A 17531-nucleotide genomic window follows, 5' to 3' on the forward strand; every position below is an offset into this window, starting at 1 on the left:
TGTATCAAAACGTGTGTACAAATTTTAATCCGTATACGATGTGGAAAATGATGTCCGGTTGCATTCGTCTTTTTAAGAAAAAAAAACGTACAAGTTTTTAAATTTTCATTCCATTATGAATAAAGTTTCACTTTGTTTGATTAAAATTCCAAGAAAAAAAACTGTGTAAAGTCAAAAACCGTATGGTGAAAACCAGATGGAACCTGATGAAAACTTCAGAAGCTAATAACTATTGGAAGGATTAAGATTTTTTAATAGAAGTAATTTACAAATCTGTTTAACTTTCCGGAGCCAGTTAACCCCTTAAGGACTCAGGGTTTTTCCGTTTTTGCACTTTCGTTTTTTCCTCCTTACCTTTTAAAAATCATAACCCTTTCAATTTTCCACCTAAAAATCCATATTATGGCTTATTTTTTGCGTCGCCAATTCTACTTTGCAGTGACATCAGTCATTTTACCCAAAAATGCACGGCGAAACGGAAAAAAAAAATCATTGTGCGACAAAATCGAAAAAAACCCGCCATTTTGTAACTTTTGGGGGCTTCCGTTTCTACGCAGTGCATATTTCGGTAAAAATTACGCCTTATCTTTATTCTGTAGGTCCATACGGTTAAAATAATACCCTACTTATATAGGTTGGATTTTGTCGCACTTCTGGAAAAAATCATAACTACATGCAGGAAAATTTATACGTTTAAAAATGTCATCTTCTGACCCCTATAACTTTTTTTATTTTTCCACGTACGGGGCGGTATGAGGACTCATTTTTTGCGCCGTGATCTGAAGTTTTTATTGGTATGATTTTTGTTTTGATCTGACTTTTTGATCACTTTTTATTCATTTTTTAATGTTATAAAAAGTTACCAAAATACGCTTTTTTGGACTTTGGAATTTTTTTGCGCGCCATTGACCGTACGGCTTAATTAATGATATATTTTTATAGTTCGGACATTTACGCATGCGGCGATACCACATATGTTTATTTTTTTTTTTTTTTTACACTGTTTTATTTTTTTTATGGGAAAAGGGGGGTGATTCAAACTTTTATTAGGGAAGGGGTTAAATGACCTTTATTAACACTTTTTTTTTACTTTTTTTTTGCAGTGTTATAGGTCCCATAGGGACCTATAACACTGCACACACTGATCTCTCATCCTGATCACAGGCGTGTATTAACACGCCTGTGATCAGCATTATCGGCGCTTGACTGCTCCTGCCTGGATCTCAGGCACTGAGCAGTCATTCGTCGATCGGACACCGAGGAGGCAGGTAAGAGCCCTCCCGGTGTCCGATCAGCTGTTCGGGACGCCGAACTTCTTCTAAAGGGTTAATACCGCACATCGCCGCGATCGGCGATGTGTGGTATTAGCCGCGGGTCCCGGCCGTTGATTAGCGCCGGGACCCACGCGATATGATGCGGGATCGCGGCGCGATCCCGCTTCATATCGCGGGAGCCGGCGCAGGACGTAAATATACGTCCTGCGTCGTTAAGGGGTTAATATATATTAATAAAGGTTTTGCCTGGAATACCCCTTTAACAAAAAAGTATACTTTTCAATACGGTTTTTCACCTGGACCAAAAACCGTGGTAGGCTACGATTTTGGTTACGGGGATAAAATAAATAAATAAAATTAAAAAAAATGACAAAATGGTTACGTACAGTTTTCACATCGTATATTGGAACTGTATTGCAAAAACGTGGTGTGCTCTGCCAAAAAAATCTTTATACAATCTAAAGGGGGGGGGGGGAGGGATACATTATAAAGGATAGGGGTGAAGAAGTGATACATTTTAAAGTTTTGGGGGGGGGGGGAGGTAAGTGGGGATATACTATAAAGGATGGAGGTGAGGAGGGGATACAATATAAAGGATGGGGGGGTGAGGTAAAACATTATAAAGTTGGGGGGGGGGGTAAGAGGGGATATACACTGCTCAAAAAAATAAAGGGAACACTTAAACAACACAATGTAACTCCAAGTCAATCACACTTCTGTGAAATCACACTGTCCACTCAGGAAGCAACACTGATTGACAATCAATTTCACATGCTGTTGTGCAAATGGAACAGACAACAGGTGGAAATTATAGGCAATTAGCAAGACACCCCCAATAAAGAAGTGGTTCTGCAGGTGGTGACCACAGACCACTTCTCTGTTCCTATGCTTCCTGGCTGATGTTTTGGTCACTTTTTAATGCGGACGGCACTTTCACTCTAGTGGTAGCATGAGACGGAGTCTACAACCCACACAAGTGGCTCAGGTAGTGCAGCTCATCCAGGATGGCTCATCAATGCGAGCTGTGGCAAGAAGGTTTGCTGTGTCTGTCAGCGTAGTGTCCAGAGCATGGAGGCGCTACCAGGAGACAGGCCAGTACATCAAAAGACGTGGAGGAGGCGGTAGGAGGGCAACAACCCAGCAGAAAAACCGCTACCTCCGCCTTTGTGCAAGGAGGAGTACTGCCAGAGCCCTGCAAAATCACCTCCAGCAGGCCACAAATGTGCATGTGTCCACTCAAACGGTCAGAAACAGACTCCATGAGGGTGGTATGAGGGCCCGACGTCCACGGGGGGGGGGGGGGGGGGGGGGGGGGTTGTGCTCAACACCGTGCAGGACATTTGGCATTTGCCAGAGAAACCAAGACTGGCAAATACGCCACTGGTGCCCTGTGCTCTTCACAGATTAAAGCAGGTTCACACTGAGCACATGGAACAGACTTGACAGAGTCTGGAGACACGGTGGAGAACATTCTGCTGCCTGCAACATCCTCCAGCATGACTGGTTTGGCGGTGAGTCAGTAATGGTGCGGGGTGGCATTTCTTTGGGGGGGGGGGGGGGGGTCGCACAGCCCTCCCTGTGCTTGCCAGAGGTAGCCTGACTGCTATTAGGCACCGAGATGAGATCCTCAGACCCCTTGTGGGACCATATGCTGGCGCGGTTGGCCCTGGGTTGCTCCAAATGCAAGACAATGCTAGACCTCATGTGGCTGGAGTGTGTCAGAAGTTCCTGCAAGTGGAAGGCATTGATGCTATGGACTGGCCTGCCCGTTCCCCAGACCTGAATCCGATTGAGCACATCTGGGACATCATGTCTTGCTCCATCCACCAACGCCACATTGCACCACAGACTGTCCAGGAGTTGGCGGATGCTGCATCACAACTCGCCCCCCCCCCATCCTTTATAAATTTAAATGCCCTCTCCTCACCCCTCTAAAATACCATATACAATCTGTCAGCGAAGATGACTGCTGCATTCATTACAGTCACTTCTCTGTTTGCTGCAATCTCCATACGGCCAAAGGGGATACAAGACGACAGGTCAGGCTCACTTTACGATTGCAGGCCGGGGCATCAGGGGGAGGAGCCAGCACTATACAGACACTACAGGTCAGGGAGGGGAAAGTTCATAGTGATGCCCAGGCAAGTAAGGAGCAGCACAGACTGCACACGGTGTAACCCCGCAGCACACTGACAGGACCTGCGCTGTGTCGCTGTGTACTCTGTACTGCTGTAGTTCACCCAGGTTCTGCTTCCTGCTCACACAGTTAATACTATTAACTATTTACTGTATGAGCAGAGGAACTTTCCATGCGCCACTACAATGACCTCTGCTCATACGCCATTGTAATCAGCGCATGAGCAGAGGCCTAACGTACAAACAACACTAATTCTTCAACTTCAGCTGCAAGGACCTGCATGTAGAAGGGCAATGGTAAGTTATTGAAATCAGGCTTGGTGGTGGCCTGAGTCTATTTTCATAGGCACTAGCTGTAACAGTGGTACAGAGTTTTTTTTGTTTAAGTCATCCAATATTACATATGATTTTTCACCTTCAGGACCCCCCCACCCATCAGCGCAATGACGAAAGGTATCCCCAAATGGGCACGGCAGCTTTTCCATATGAACAGTTGTGTCCGGTACTGAACCACATCCCCTTTTAGTCCCTATCATTTTCCTGCATGTTATATACTGTAACTATAAAGAAAATTCAAGCAGATCTTCTACATCTATATTCTTCTATAATCGTTGTCAGAAAGGGGAAACAAAAGCCGAGGATATGGAACTGCAGACCAAGATATTTGCACATAATATATTTTACAGCAGTTGTCTCCAACCTGTGGACCTCCAGATGTTGCAAAACTACAACTCCCAGCATGCCTGGACAGCCAACGGCTGTCCAGGCATACTGGGAGTTGTAGTTTTGCAACATCTGGAGGTCCACAGGTTGGAGACCAGTGCATTATAGTAAGTGCAGTGAATAATATACAGCATGCCACAGCCTATGAAATAAAGACAAGATGGACTAGGTGTAAAAATAAGCATTGTAATACACTGTGTGTTTTTTTTTTTTGATGACCAGATCTCGGGATACCTGCCACCCTACAGATCAGCTGTTTGACAGAGCAATGGAGGCCAAAAATGCCTAATGAATGGAAACAAGAAGCAGACAGCGCCATCCATTGTGTAGTGGCTGTGATGGATTACTGCAGCTCTGCTGCGCTAAACTCCTGTAAGATTACCGCATCACCGACAGACCCCATGCAAGTGAATGGGTTGCATACGACCAGTTTCAGGGGAGATAGAGATAGAGAGATAGAGAGAGATAGAGAGATCAGATCCCGATCTGACCCCCTTAGACTTTTATCTTTGGGGTCATCTGAAGGCAATTGTCTATGCTGTGAAGATACGAGATGTGCAACACCTGAAACTACGGATACTGGAAGCCTGTGCTGGCATTTCTCCTGCAGTGTATATAGTAGTATATAGCAGTGTATATGGATGCTGGAAGCCTGTGCTAGCATTTCTCCTGCGGTGTATATAGTAGTATATAGCAGTGTATATGGATGCTGGAAGCCTGTGCTAGCATTTCTCCTGCGGTGTATATAGTAGTATATAGCAGTGTATATGGATACTGGAAGCCGGTGCTAGCATTTCTCCTGCGATGTATATAGTAGTATATAGCAGTGTATACGGATACTGGAAGCCTGTGCTAGCATTTCTCCTCCGGTGTATATAGTAGTATATAGCAGTGTATATGGATACTGGAAGCCTGTGCTGGCATTTCTCCTGCAGTGTATATAGTAGTATATAGCAGTGTATATGGATGCTGGAAGCCTGTGCTAGCATTTCTCCTGCGGTGTATATAGTAGTATATAGCAGTGTATATGGATGCTGGAAGCCTGTGCTAGCATTTCTCCTGCGGTGTATATAGTAGTATACAGCAGTGTATATGGATACTGGAAGCCTGTGCTAGCATTTCTCCTGCAGTGTATATAGTAGTATATAGCAGTGTATATGGATGCTGGAAGCCTGTGCTAGCATTTCTCCTGCAGTGTATATAGTAGTATATAGCAGTGTATATGGATGCTGGAAGCCTGTGCTAGCATTTCTCCTGCGGTGTATATAGTAGTATACAGCAGTGTATATGGATACTGGAAGCCTGTGCTAGCATTTCTCCTGCAGTGTATATAGTAGTATATAGCAGTGTATATGGATACTGGAAGCCGGTGCTAGCATTTCTCCTGCGGTGTATATAGTAGTATATAGCAGTGTATATGGATACTGGAAGCCTGTGCTAGCATTTCTCCTGCGGTGTATATAGTAGTATATAGCAGTGTATATGGATGCTGGAAGCCTGTGCTAGCATTTCTCCTGCAGTGTATATAGTAGTATATAGCAGTGTATATGGATACTGGAAGCCGGTGCTAGCATTTCTCCTGCGGTGTATATAGTAGTATATAGCAGTGTATATGGATACTGGAAGCCTGTGCTAGCATTTCTCCTGCGGTGTATATAGTAGTATATAGCAGTGTATACGGATGCTGGAAGCCTGTGTTAGCATTTCTCCTGCGGTGTTGCTATCAGTGTGTGAAGAGTGGGAGAAGAGGGTTGCATTGACAATCCAACACAATGGGCAGCACATTGAACACATTTTATAAGTGGTCAGAAACTTGTAAATAACTCATGACAGAAAAAAGTTACGTTTAAACCAAACACATCATTGTTTTTCTTGTGAAATTCTCTATAAGTTTGATGTGTCACATGACCCTCTTCCTATTGAAAAAACTAAAGTTGGATTCAAAATATCCGACTTCTAAACGGCCGCCATGGTCACCACCCATCTTGAAAAGTTTCCCCCCTCACATATACTAATGTGCCACAAACAGGAAGTTAATATCACCAACCATTCCCATTTTATTAAGGTGTATCCATATAAATGGCCCACCATGTATATTCAGAGGGTACAATGTCTGGTAGTATTATATTCAGAGGGAACAGTGTCTGACAGTCTTATATTCAGAGTTTGCAGTGTGTGGTAGTATTATATTCAGAGGGTGCAGTATGTGGCAGAATTATATTCGGAGGGGGGGTGCAGTGTGTGGCAGTATTATATTCAGAGGGTGCAGTATGTGGCAGAATTATATACAGGAGGGGGGTGCAGTGTGTGGCAGAATTATATACAGGAGGGGGGTGCAGAGTGTGGCAGAATTATATTCAGAGGGTGCAGTGTGTGGCAGAATTATATACAGGAGGGGGGTGCAGTGTGTGGCAGTATTATATTCAGAGGGTGCAGTGTGTGGCAGCATTATATTCAGAGGGTGCAGTGTGTGGCAGCATTATATTCAGAGGGTGCAGTGTGTGGCAGAATTATATACAGGAGGGGGGTGCAGTGTGTGGCAGTATTATATTCAGAGGGTGCAGTGTGTGGCAGTATTATATTCAGAGGGTGCAGTGTGTGGCAGCATTATATTCAGAGGGTGCAGTGTGTGGCAGTATTATATTCAGAGGGTGCAGTGTGTGGCAGTATTATATTCAGAGGGTGCAGTGTGTGGCAGTATTATATTCAGAGGGTGCAGTGTGTGGCAGTATTATATTCAGAGGGTGCAGTGTGTGGCAGTGTTCTATTCAGGGGGGGTGCAGTGTCTGGTAGTATTATATTCAGAGGGTGCAGTATGTGGGGGGGGGGGGGGTCGTTATGGGGTGACACCAACCCTAGCAACGTCACTGCTGAGAGGAAGTCCAGGAAATAGTCTGCCCCAATGTTCACCACTTTATCTCCAGTTCAGTCCTACAAAGCATATTTCTAGCTCGGATGACGAATAATAATTCTTCCGCAGATATCACAAATGATAATTGATTCCAGTTCTAACAGGAAATATTTCTCCCAAGTGATAACCATATTGATTCTGGCTCCTCTCCAAGGAAAAAGATCATGTTATGTAACTAAACCATAGGGGGAGCACGTAAAGGAAGGGACAGGATTCTCTGCTAAGGTCGCGTAACCTGAATGCAAAGAGTGCACTGATACATAGTTCCTGTTATTAGGGAACACACAAAACAAGAACCATCTACTGCTATTAAGTACTGTAGATACAGATGGTCACATGTATTTGTTTTCTGCATCTAATGTATTACCAAAAATTATTACAGATGTCTATGGGGGACAGAACTGGAAGGGGCAAGTTTTCATGTGAAGAAGAATACAGAATACAATAGTAAAGTATACCTGTCATTAGCAAAAACGTTTAGTGTGTGTCTCTGTGAGGAGACCAAATACAGGAAGGCGGGGCTCTGCCCACTGAGGCTCTGTGACACGCCCCCGGCTCACACAGCAGGCTGGTTGACAAGCCAGGAACCCGCAGAGCCCTGCTTATCCTGCCCTCACTTCCTATATTTGGTCTCCTCACAAAGACACACAGGTAATAGCTGCAGGGACAGCAATTTTCCCCCAAAAAATATACATATTTTTTACAAATATACATGTAATGGTATTATCTATATTATATGCACGGTGCGGTGGGGGGGGGCAGTGCGTTGTGGTGGGGGGGGTGGCGGTGCGATGCATTATCGGCAAGGCAATTGCCGATACCGATAACGTCCAAAATTGTGAATATCGTCTGATAATATCGGCCAAACCGATAATCAGTCGATCCCTAGATCCTACTGCACCAATAATGCCAGATTACACTAGTTTCTAACACAACTGATACCATACTAAAGCAATGACTGGCTTAAAAGGGGAACTCCGGTGGAAACAAGTGGGGAACAAAGGTTTTTAAAGGAAAACTGTCAGTTCCCCCCCCCCCCCCCCCGCACTAACCAGCTGTACTGGTTGGTAGTGCGCGGGCCGCTGATCAGTTTGAGGCTTACCGTGCACGGATCCGCTGCGCCGTTCGGCCCTAATATTCTATTTTCGGGATATGCTAATGAGGTACTAACTGGCACTCTGATGTCAGTGCCGCCAGCCGCAGCGCCACCCAGCTCATCAATATTCCTCCTCTTTCTCTTCATTACAGATCGGGGAGAAGAGGGAGAGGAGGAATATCGATGAGCTGGGTGGCGCTGTGGCCAGCAGCACTGACGTCAGAGTGCCAGTTAGCCCGGCCGGTGCCAGTTAGCACCTCATTAGCATATCCAAAAAAATAGAAGATTATGGCCGAACGGCGCGGCGGATCCAGGCACGGTAAGCATCAAACTGATCAGCGTCCCCCGCACTACCAGCCAGTACCACTGGTTAATGCGGGGGGAGAAAGCTGACAGTTTTCCTTTAAATTAACTGGTGGCTGTAAGTTTAACAGATTTGTAAATTAATTCTATTTAAAAAACTTGATCCTTTCAGTACATATTGGAGGACAGATAAAGCAGGAAAAAAAACGCGCTGACAGACCGGCGGCAGCACAGAGGAACACAGGACCCCTAAACCAGCTCTACAGTACCAAACCCAGCAATTACTTGGGCACTGTAAGTGGACCTGAAGAAGGCATGAGTACAGGCCAAAACGCGTTGTACCTATAAAAGTCTTATTGTCCTGTGCTGCTCGAGTCCTCTCTTCATGATCACAGTTGTGCAGCGCCTCCGTCAACCGTTTTTTTCTGCTTTATCTGTCCCCCATTACTATCGGTTCCCAGCACTAGGGTCTGATACCGGTAGGAGTGCAGCCAACAATCTCAACCAACTAATTCGCGCCGATCGCTGCATCAACCTACAGTTATACAAGGTGGGTATCTGACTATGGTGTGGTGAAGGGCACACACAAGCAGATACCCCTCATCAGGGAGCGCCCCGTGTTTTCTATCCCTTTTTAAGCATTCAGTACATATTAGCTGCTGTATAAGGGTGCGTTCACACGACCATCTGTCCCTGTTTTTAATCTCCGTTTTGGTTCCGTTTTGCAGACTGTAAACGGATTAAAACAGTTTTAAAAAAAATTAATGAATGGGATTTTTTTTTTACAATCAGTTAACTTTCGTTTGTACCCGTCTGAGCTCATTTCAGTTTTTTTGACTGCAGAAAAAACGGCACATGCAGTATTTTTTTTTCTTCTATCAAATAAAAGAAAGAAAAAACAGATGCAGTAAATTAAACACTGAAGTATATGGAAAAAGGATGAGCCTTTAATGTCATTTGTTTGCATCCGTTATTGTCAGTTTTTTTTTTAAAGTTTGTTTTTATTTTTGACTGGTCTAGACGGCCGTGTGAACGCAGCCTAAAACAGAGAAATTTGTGATTTTTTTTTTTTCTGTCTGAGAACAATGCTCTCTGCTGACACCTCTGTCCGTCTCAGGAACTGTCCAGAGTAGAATAATATTCCCATAGAAAACCTCTCCTGCTCTGGACAGTTCCTGACACGGACAGAGGCGTCAGCAGAGAGCACTGTGGTCAGGCTGGCAAGAACTTCACACATTTCTCTGTAGTATATCTGTAGTATACAGCAGCTGATAAGTACTGGAAGGGTTAAGATTTCTAAACAGAAGTGATTTACAAATCTGTTTAACTTTCTTGCACCAGTTGATTTGAAAACCTTTATTTTTTTTCCACCGGAGTTCCCCTTTAAAGGGATACTCCACTGCCCCTGGGTCCAGAACGTTTTGTTCTGAACGCTGGGTGTGGGCTGCGGGGTCGTGACGTCACGGCCACGCCACTCGTGATGTCACACAACGCCCCCTCAGTGCAAGTCTATGAGAGGGGGCGTGGCGACTGCCACGCCCCCTCCCATAGACTTGCACTGAGGGGGCGTTGAGTGACATCACGAGGGGCATGGCCATTACGTCACGGCCCCTGAAGCCCGCACCCAGTGTTCGGAACAAAATGTTCTGGACGCTGGGGCAGTGGAGTATCCCTTTAACTGATACCATGCTACCCTAGGTACTGGCATAACATATTCCAAGCTACCCCAAGGACTGATATAACTGATGCCATACTACGCAAGTGTCTGGCATAGTTGATACATAACACAAGCTTCCTAATCCTTCTATAAAGCAGTGTATACTATACTATATATACTATACTATACTGGCACTACCCACAGTATCACTGCATGCCCTGCATTGTCTACAAGGGATTTACAGAATCCCATTTGTTACAATAGCTGGTCTGACTAAATACAGAAAGTGTGACTGTACCAGGACGTATCACATGGCCTCAGCTCTGCTACATCCATAGTCATCTATCTATATATATATATATATATATATATATATATATATATATATATATATATACATTGCTTAATGGTGCGGCACATGCCAATCTTCACTTCCCTCCCATTAGGTATGTCAGTTGTCGTGTGCAGCCAGACTGTAGAGGTAGGTAGAAGATAGTGAAACGAATATTGTAACCACAGGGAATCATGTGACATCTTAGAGAGCAGCGAGGTAGCAGCACACTAACACAACACGTATCTGCAGTATTATTATTATTTATTATTATTGCAGCTTCCACCTGTCCACCCATCAACATGGAGAGATCTCATAGGGCTATGACCTACTGTATCTATGTTCGTGTCTTTCTAAATGGAGAATGGATCAGAAATAAGGAGTGCCCCATTCTATATGTACACATGGACCTACATAGGAGGCACAACAAAGATACTAACATATTTACTGCGCAAAGTCAAAACAAGGGACTCTGGGGGGACTATGGGGGGCCCACAGACCACCTCTGTCCATAATGTATTTCAGGGTATACATAAATAGGGAAGTAAAGTGCAAAGGAGTTAAGTGTCTCTTCGTGTGGTGAAGCTACCACACCTGTTTTATTTACATGACAACCCCTTTAAAAAGGTGTCAGTGCACACCCTGGGGTCCATGGGTTAGGGTGGGTAGACAGTGTCTGGATGTCAGTGCACACCCTGGGGTCCATGGGTTAGGGTGGGTAGACAGTGTCTGGATGTCAGTGCACACCCTGGGGTCCATGGGTTAGGGTGGGCACACATGGAGTCTGGATGTCAGTGCACACCCTGGGGTGCATGGGTTAGGGTGGGCACACATGGAGTCTGGATGTCAGTGCACACCCTGGGGTCCATGGGTTAGGGTGGGCACACATGGAGTCTGGATGTCAGTGCACACCCTGGGGTCCATGGGTTAGGGTGGGCACACATGGAGTCTGGATGTCAGTGCACACACTGGGGTCCATGGGTTAGGGTGGGCACACATGGAGTCTGGATGTCAGTGCACACCCTGGGGTGCATGTGTTAGGGTGGGCACACATGGAGTCTGGATGTCAGTGCACACCCTGGGGTCCATGGGTTAGGGTGGGCACACATGGAGTCTGGATGTCAGTGCACACCCTGGGGTCCATGGGTTAGGGTGGGTAGACAGTGTCTGGATGTCAGTGCACACCCTGGGGTCCATGGGTTAGGGTGGGTAGACAGTGTCTGGATGTCAGTGCACACCCTGGGGTGCATGGGTTAGGGTGGGCACACATGGAGTCTGGATGTCAGTGCACACCCTGGGGTGCATGGGTTAGGGTGGGCACACATGTAGTCTGGATGTCAGTGCACACCCTGGGGTCCATGGGTTAGGGTGGGCACACATGGAGTCTGGATGTCAGTGCACACCCTGGGGTCCATGGGTTAGGGTGGGCACACATGGAGTCTGGATGTCAGTGCACACCCTGGGGTCCATGGGTTAGGGTGGGCACACATGGAGTCTGGATGTCAGTGCACACCCTGGGGTCCATGGGTTAGGGTGGGCACACATGGAGTCTGGATGTCAGTGCACACCCTGGGGTGCATGGGTTAGGGTGGGCACACATGGAGTCTGGATGTCAGTGCACACCCTGGGGTCCATGGGTTAGGGTGGGCACACATGGAGTCTGGATGTCAGTGCACACCCTGGGGTCCATGGGTTAGGGTGGGCACACATGGAGTCTGGATGTCAGGGCACACCCTGGGGTCCATGGGTTAGGGTGGGCACACATGGAGTCTGGATGTCAGTGCACACCCTGGGGTCCATGGGTTGGGGTGGGCACACATGGAGTCTGGATGTCAGTGCACACCCTGGGGTCCATGGGTTAGGGTGGGCACACATGGAGTCTGGATGTCAGTGCACACCCTGGGGTCCATGGGTTAGGGTGGGCAGACAGTGTCTGGATGTCAGTGCACACCCTGGGGTCCATGGGTTAGGGTGGGTAGACAGTGTCTGGATGTCAGTGCACACCCTGGGGTCCATGGGTTAGGGTGGGCACACATGGAGTCTGGATGTCAGTGCACACCCTGGGGTCCATGGGTTAGGGTGGGTAGACAGTGTCTGGATGTCAGTGCACACCCTGGGGTCCATGGGTTAGGGTGGGCACACATGGAGTCTGGATGTCAGTGCACACCCTGGGGTCCATGGGTTAGGGTGGGTAGACAGTGTCTGGATGTCAGTGCACACCCTGGGGTCCATGGGTTAGGGTGGGCACACATGGAGTCTGGATGTCTGTGCACACCCTGGGGTGCATGGGTTAGGGTGGGCACACATGGAGTCTGGATGTCAGTGCACACCCTGGGGTCCATGGGTTAGGGTGGGCACACATGGAGTCTGGATGTCAGTGCACACCCTGGGGTCCATGGGTTAGGGTGGGTAGACAGTGTCTGGATGTCAGTGCACACCCTGGGGTCCATGGGTTAGGGTGGGCACACATGGAGTCTGGATGTCTGTGCACACCCTGGGGTGCATGGGTTAGGGTGGGCACACATGAAGTCTGGATGTCAGTGCACACCCTGGGGTCCATGGGTTAGGGTGGGTAGACAGTGTCTGGATGTCAGTGCACACCCTGGGGTCCATGGGTTAGGGTGGGCACACATGGAGTCTGGATGTCTGTGCACACCCTGGGGTGCATGGGTTAGGGTGGGCACACATGGAGTCTGGATGTCAGTGCACACCCTGGGGTCCATGGGTTAGGGTGGGCACACATGGAGTCTGGATGTCAGTGCACACCCTGGGGTCCATGGGTTAGGGTGGGCACACATGGAGTCTGGATGTCAGTGCACACCCTGGGGTCCATGGGTTAGGGTGGGTAGACAGTGTCTGGATGTCAGTGCACACCCTGGGGTCCATGGGTTAGGGTGGGTAGACAGTGTCTGGATGTCAGTGCACACCCTGGGGTCCATGGGTTAGGGTGGGCACACATGGAGTCTGGATGTCAGTGCACACCCTGGGGTCCATGGGTTAGGGTGGGCACACATGGAGTCTGGATGTCAGTGCACACCCTGGGGTCCATGGGTTAGGGTGGGTAGACAGTGTCTGGATGTCAGTGCACACCCTGGGGTCCATGGGTTAGGGTGGGCACACATGGAGTCTGGATGTCAGTGCACACCCTGGGGTCCATGGGTTAGGGTGGGTAGACAGTGTCTGGATGTCAGTGCACACCCTGGGGTCCATGGGTTAGGGTGGGTAGACAGTGTCTGGATGTCAGTGCACACCCTGGGGTCCATGGGTTAGGGTGGGCACACATGGAGTCTGGATGTCAGTGCACACCCTGGGGTCCATGGGTTAGGGTGGGCACACATGGAGTCTGGATGTCAGTGCACACCCTGGGGTCCATGAGTTAGGGTGGGCACACATGGAGTCTGGATGTCAGTGCACACCCTGGGGTCCATGGGTTAGGGTGGGCACACATGGAGTCTGGATGTCAGTGCACACCCTGGGGTCCATGGGTTAGGGTGGGTAGACAGTGTCTGGATGTCAGTGCACACCCTGGGGTCCATGGGTTAGGGTGGGTAGACAGTGTCTGGATGTCAGTGCACACCCTGGGGTCCATGGGTTAGGGTGGGCACACATGGAGTCTGGATGTCAGTGCACACCCTGGGGTCCATGGGTTAGGGTGGGCACACATGGAGTCTGGATGTCAGTGCACACCCTGGGGTCCATGAGTTAGGGTGGGCACACATGGAGTCTGGATGTCAGTGCACACCCTGGGGTCCATGGGTTAGGGTGGGCACACATGGAGTCTGGATGTCAGTGCACACCCTGGGGTCCATGGGTTAGGGTGGGTAGACAGTGTCTGGATATCTATACACACTGAAGGCTCTATGTGTTAGCCTCTGCACGCCATGTGGTCCAGTTATTAGGATGGGCACCAATAGTGTATGGGTGTCTGCGCTCACCCCGGGGTCCATTTGCTAGGCTTGCACTATATTACAGACACATTTGTGGTTCATTAACAGGGTGCAGCACCCATCACGTGACCTTATCCTTACAGGGTGCACTTCATTCTGTGACATCCACCGATGCTATAGCAACAACACTTGTACCCCTGTGCGGTAACTAGAGCACACCTACATACATGGACTAGTTTTATGTGACGGCACAAATACAAGGTAAACACAAGCGGTGGTCCATGCTGGGACTTGTAGTCCTGCTAGAGCGGAGGTTACAGGTCGCACTACTTCTGCAGTGCACCATCCACACTGACCTGATAAAAGGGTTTCCAGCGCTGAGGTCAGCCCGTCCAGGAGCGAGCAGGCTGGCACCGAGTCACACAGACACCGCCACAGGGCGCATATTCCCCGTCCACACACAAGATCCCTCCCGATCAGCTGCTGCCCGCACAGTCCAGGTGAGCTTGTTGACAAGCGGCGGCAGCCAATGAGTTCTCTGTGATGTCACAGGAGTGGCCAATCAGAGCACAGGAGAAGTGTCAGTTCTGACCAGTCAGCGGCGCTGCTGTGCACGTCAGCGACATTCGCTAATGTGTGCAAGTCTCTGGGCTTGTCCTATTCCTGCTGTGCACACGGGCGGGGTTTAGGCCGGTGTTCTAAAGTTTTTAGCCAGATCATAGAACACTGTGAGATCTACCATGTCAGTGAAGTGACGTAAAGCCGGTTGCTGATTCGCTGAAGTGCGTCACACCCCCTCTCTCCTATTTGTTGTGCTGCGCCCAGCTGACCTTCAGTGTCACAGAAAACTTTAGAGCGCTGGTAGGCACAGACAGGCGGACGCTGCTGAAAAGACATTGGGGGAGATTTATCAAAACCTGTCCAGAGGAAAAGTTTCTGAGTTGCCCATAGCAACCAATCAGATCGCTTCTTTCATTTTTCAGAGGCCTGGTTAAAAATGAAAGAAGCGAGCTGATTGGTTGCTATGGGCAACTCAGAAACTTTTCCTCTAGACAGGTTTTGATAAATCTCCCCCATTATTGAGGGACATTTATCAATGTTGGTAGTATAGATTTTACCCCAGTTTGCTTGGTATATTTTTTGTGCAGCTGCTCATAATTTACCAAAATTGTGCACAGAACTTGACACACTGGCCCTCATTTACTTAGAAAATCGGGTTGTAAATCTATCTTGCTTTCTTACCCGACTGCTTTTTCCCCCTGGTATTTATTATTATGTCGCATCCTGTTTGTCGCACGTGTGTTTTGTAGGTTTTGGTTTCCAACTCGCAGACAAAGATGCGTAAAAAAAAAAAACGACAAAAGAAGTCGGGTTTAGAATAGTAAATGAGGGCCATTTTGTGCAATTATAGAAACTGAGGAGCAGCAGAGCTATGTTTAATGGGGTACTCTGCCCCTAGACATCTTATGGCCTATCCAAAGGATAGGGAATAAGATGTCTGATCGCCGGGGGCCTGGTGCTGGGGCCCCTGCGATTTCCCTGCTGCACCCTCCATTAGTTTAGAGCGTCGGGTTCAACAGGAGGCTAAGGGAGGGGGTGTGACGGCTACCATGCCCCCTCCCATAAACTAGAATTGAGGGGGCGTGCTAGTGACGTCATGAGCAGGGCATGGACATGACGTCACGAACCTCTGCCCCGCATCGCCAGTCATCCGACATAGAGCAAAGTTCGCTTTGTGCATCAGATGTCTGGGGTGCTATAGCCGAGATTGCGCGGGTCCCTTTGGATAGGGGAGAAGATGTGTAGGGCCGGAGTACACCTTTAAGTTTCGTGCTCTGGCATCTGACACATTTGTACATGTACTATCAGAAGGTGTAGTTTGTGGGGGAAAAAAGCAGCCTTTCCACAAAAGTTGTACACAAAAAACTATTTGCCACACATGTTAACTTCATGCACATGGCATAAAGTGCTCCACAGTGCCCCAAACAATACACTGGTTAGAAAAATACTCTATCAAAAAGAACTCACAAAAAAGCTGCAACAACGGCAACTGCGCATAATTTGGCATCTAGTAAACACCAAAAACAACAGTGTACATGCATTAATAAATGTCCCCCACACAGGGCCGGACTGGCCCTCCGGGATACCGGGAAAATTCCCAGTAGGCCGCTCACCCTGGGGCCGGCCTGTGCTCAGTCCCCGACCTGACCCGTTCTTATAGATTGGAGCACTTGCATACAAGGGCCTGATACTAGTATCAGGTCCTTGTATGCAGCCAGGGCCACCGTTAGGGGGGTACAGCCAGTACTCCAGTAAGGGGCCCGGGCCCCCGCTGCACCCCCCCCTGCAGATGCCGCAGCACAGAAGCAGGGGATCGCTGTATACACAGCAGTCTCCTGCTTCCATGGCCAGTCCAGGACGCATTGAACTATAAGCGTGTCTGTATAGTTCAATGCGGCGCTCGGGCTCGGCTGATTGACAGAGCAAAAAGCCATAGGCTCCTCGCCCTGTCAATCCCTCTTGTGGGCCGCCCACATTGTGCAGGCGCCGACAAGAGGCCCGGGCTTCCGTCCTCTGCGCTCCAGCACATGAATGACGTCATCATCATGTGCCGGATCACAGACTGGTGAAGAAGACAGAAGAGAAGAGGCCATGGACCGCGCGGGAGCCAGGTAAATGTTTTATTTTCTTCTATTCCTTCCTAAGGAGGGTAATTATAACAACCTAAAGGGGGCACTGCTGGCTATCGCTATCTAAAGGGGGCACTGCTGGCTATCGCTATCTAAAGGGGGCACTGCTGGCTATCGCTACCTAAAGGGGGCACTCCTGGCTATCACTACCTAAAGGGGGCACTCCTGGCTATCACTACCTAAAGGGGGCACTGCTGGCTATCACTACCTAAAGGGGGCACTGCTGGCTATCACTACCTAAAGGGGGCGCTGCTGGCTATCACTACCTAAAGGGGGCGCTGCTGGCTATCACTACCTAAAGGGGGCGCTGCTGGCTATCACTACCTAAAGGGGGCGCTGCTGGCTATCACTATCTAAAGGAGGCGCTGCTGGCTATCACTACCTAAAGGGGGCTGCTGCTGACTATCACTACCTAAAGGGGGCACTGCTGGCTATCACTACCTAAAGGGGGCACTGCTGGCTATCACTACCTAAAGGGGGCACTGCTGGCTATCACTACCTAAAGGGGGCACTGCTGGCTATC

The 17531-nt window shown here is 48.5% G+C and overlaps 1 protein-coding gene across 4 annotated transcripts in view; it reads right to left on the reverse strand.

Moving 5' to 3' along the window:
• Positions 1 to 15208, reverse strand: part of LOC130282304 (uncharacterized) — a 274576-nt gene extending 259368 nt beyond the window's left edge. The window contains exon 1 of one of the 4 annotated variants that reach the window (XM_056530397.1): positions 14675 to 15208. The gene's annotated coding sequence lies outside the window, so the exon portion shown is untranslated. The remainder of the gene's footprint in view (positions 1 to 14674) is intronic. The other 3 variants (XM_056530396.1, XM_056530403.1, XM_056530401.1) reach the window with 3 other exon arrangements.
• Positions 15209 to 17531: the final 2323 nt, after the last annotated feature.

The sequence above is a fragment of the Hyla sarda genome, chromosome 7, assembly GCF_029499605.1.
Source record: "Hyla sarda isolate aHylSar1 chromosome 7, aHylSar1.hap1, whole genome shotgun sequence".
NCBI lineage: Eukaryota > Metazoa > Chordata > Amphibia > Anura > Hylidae > Hyla > Hyla sarda.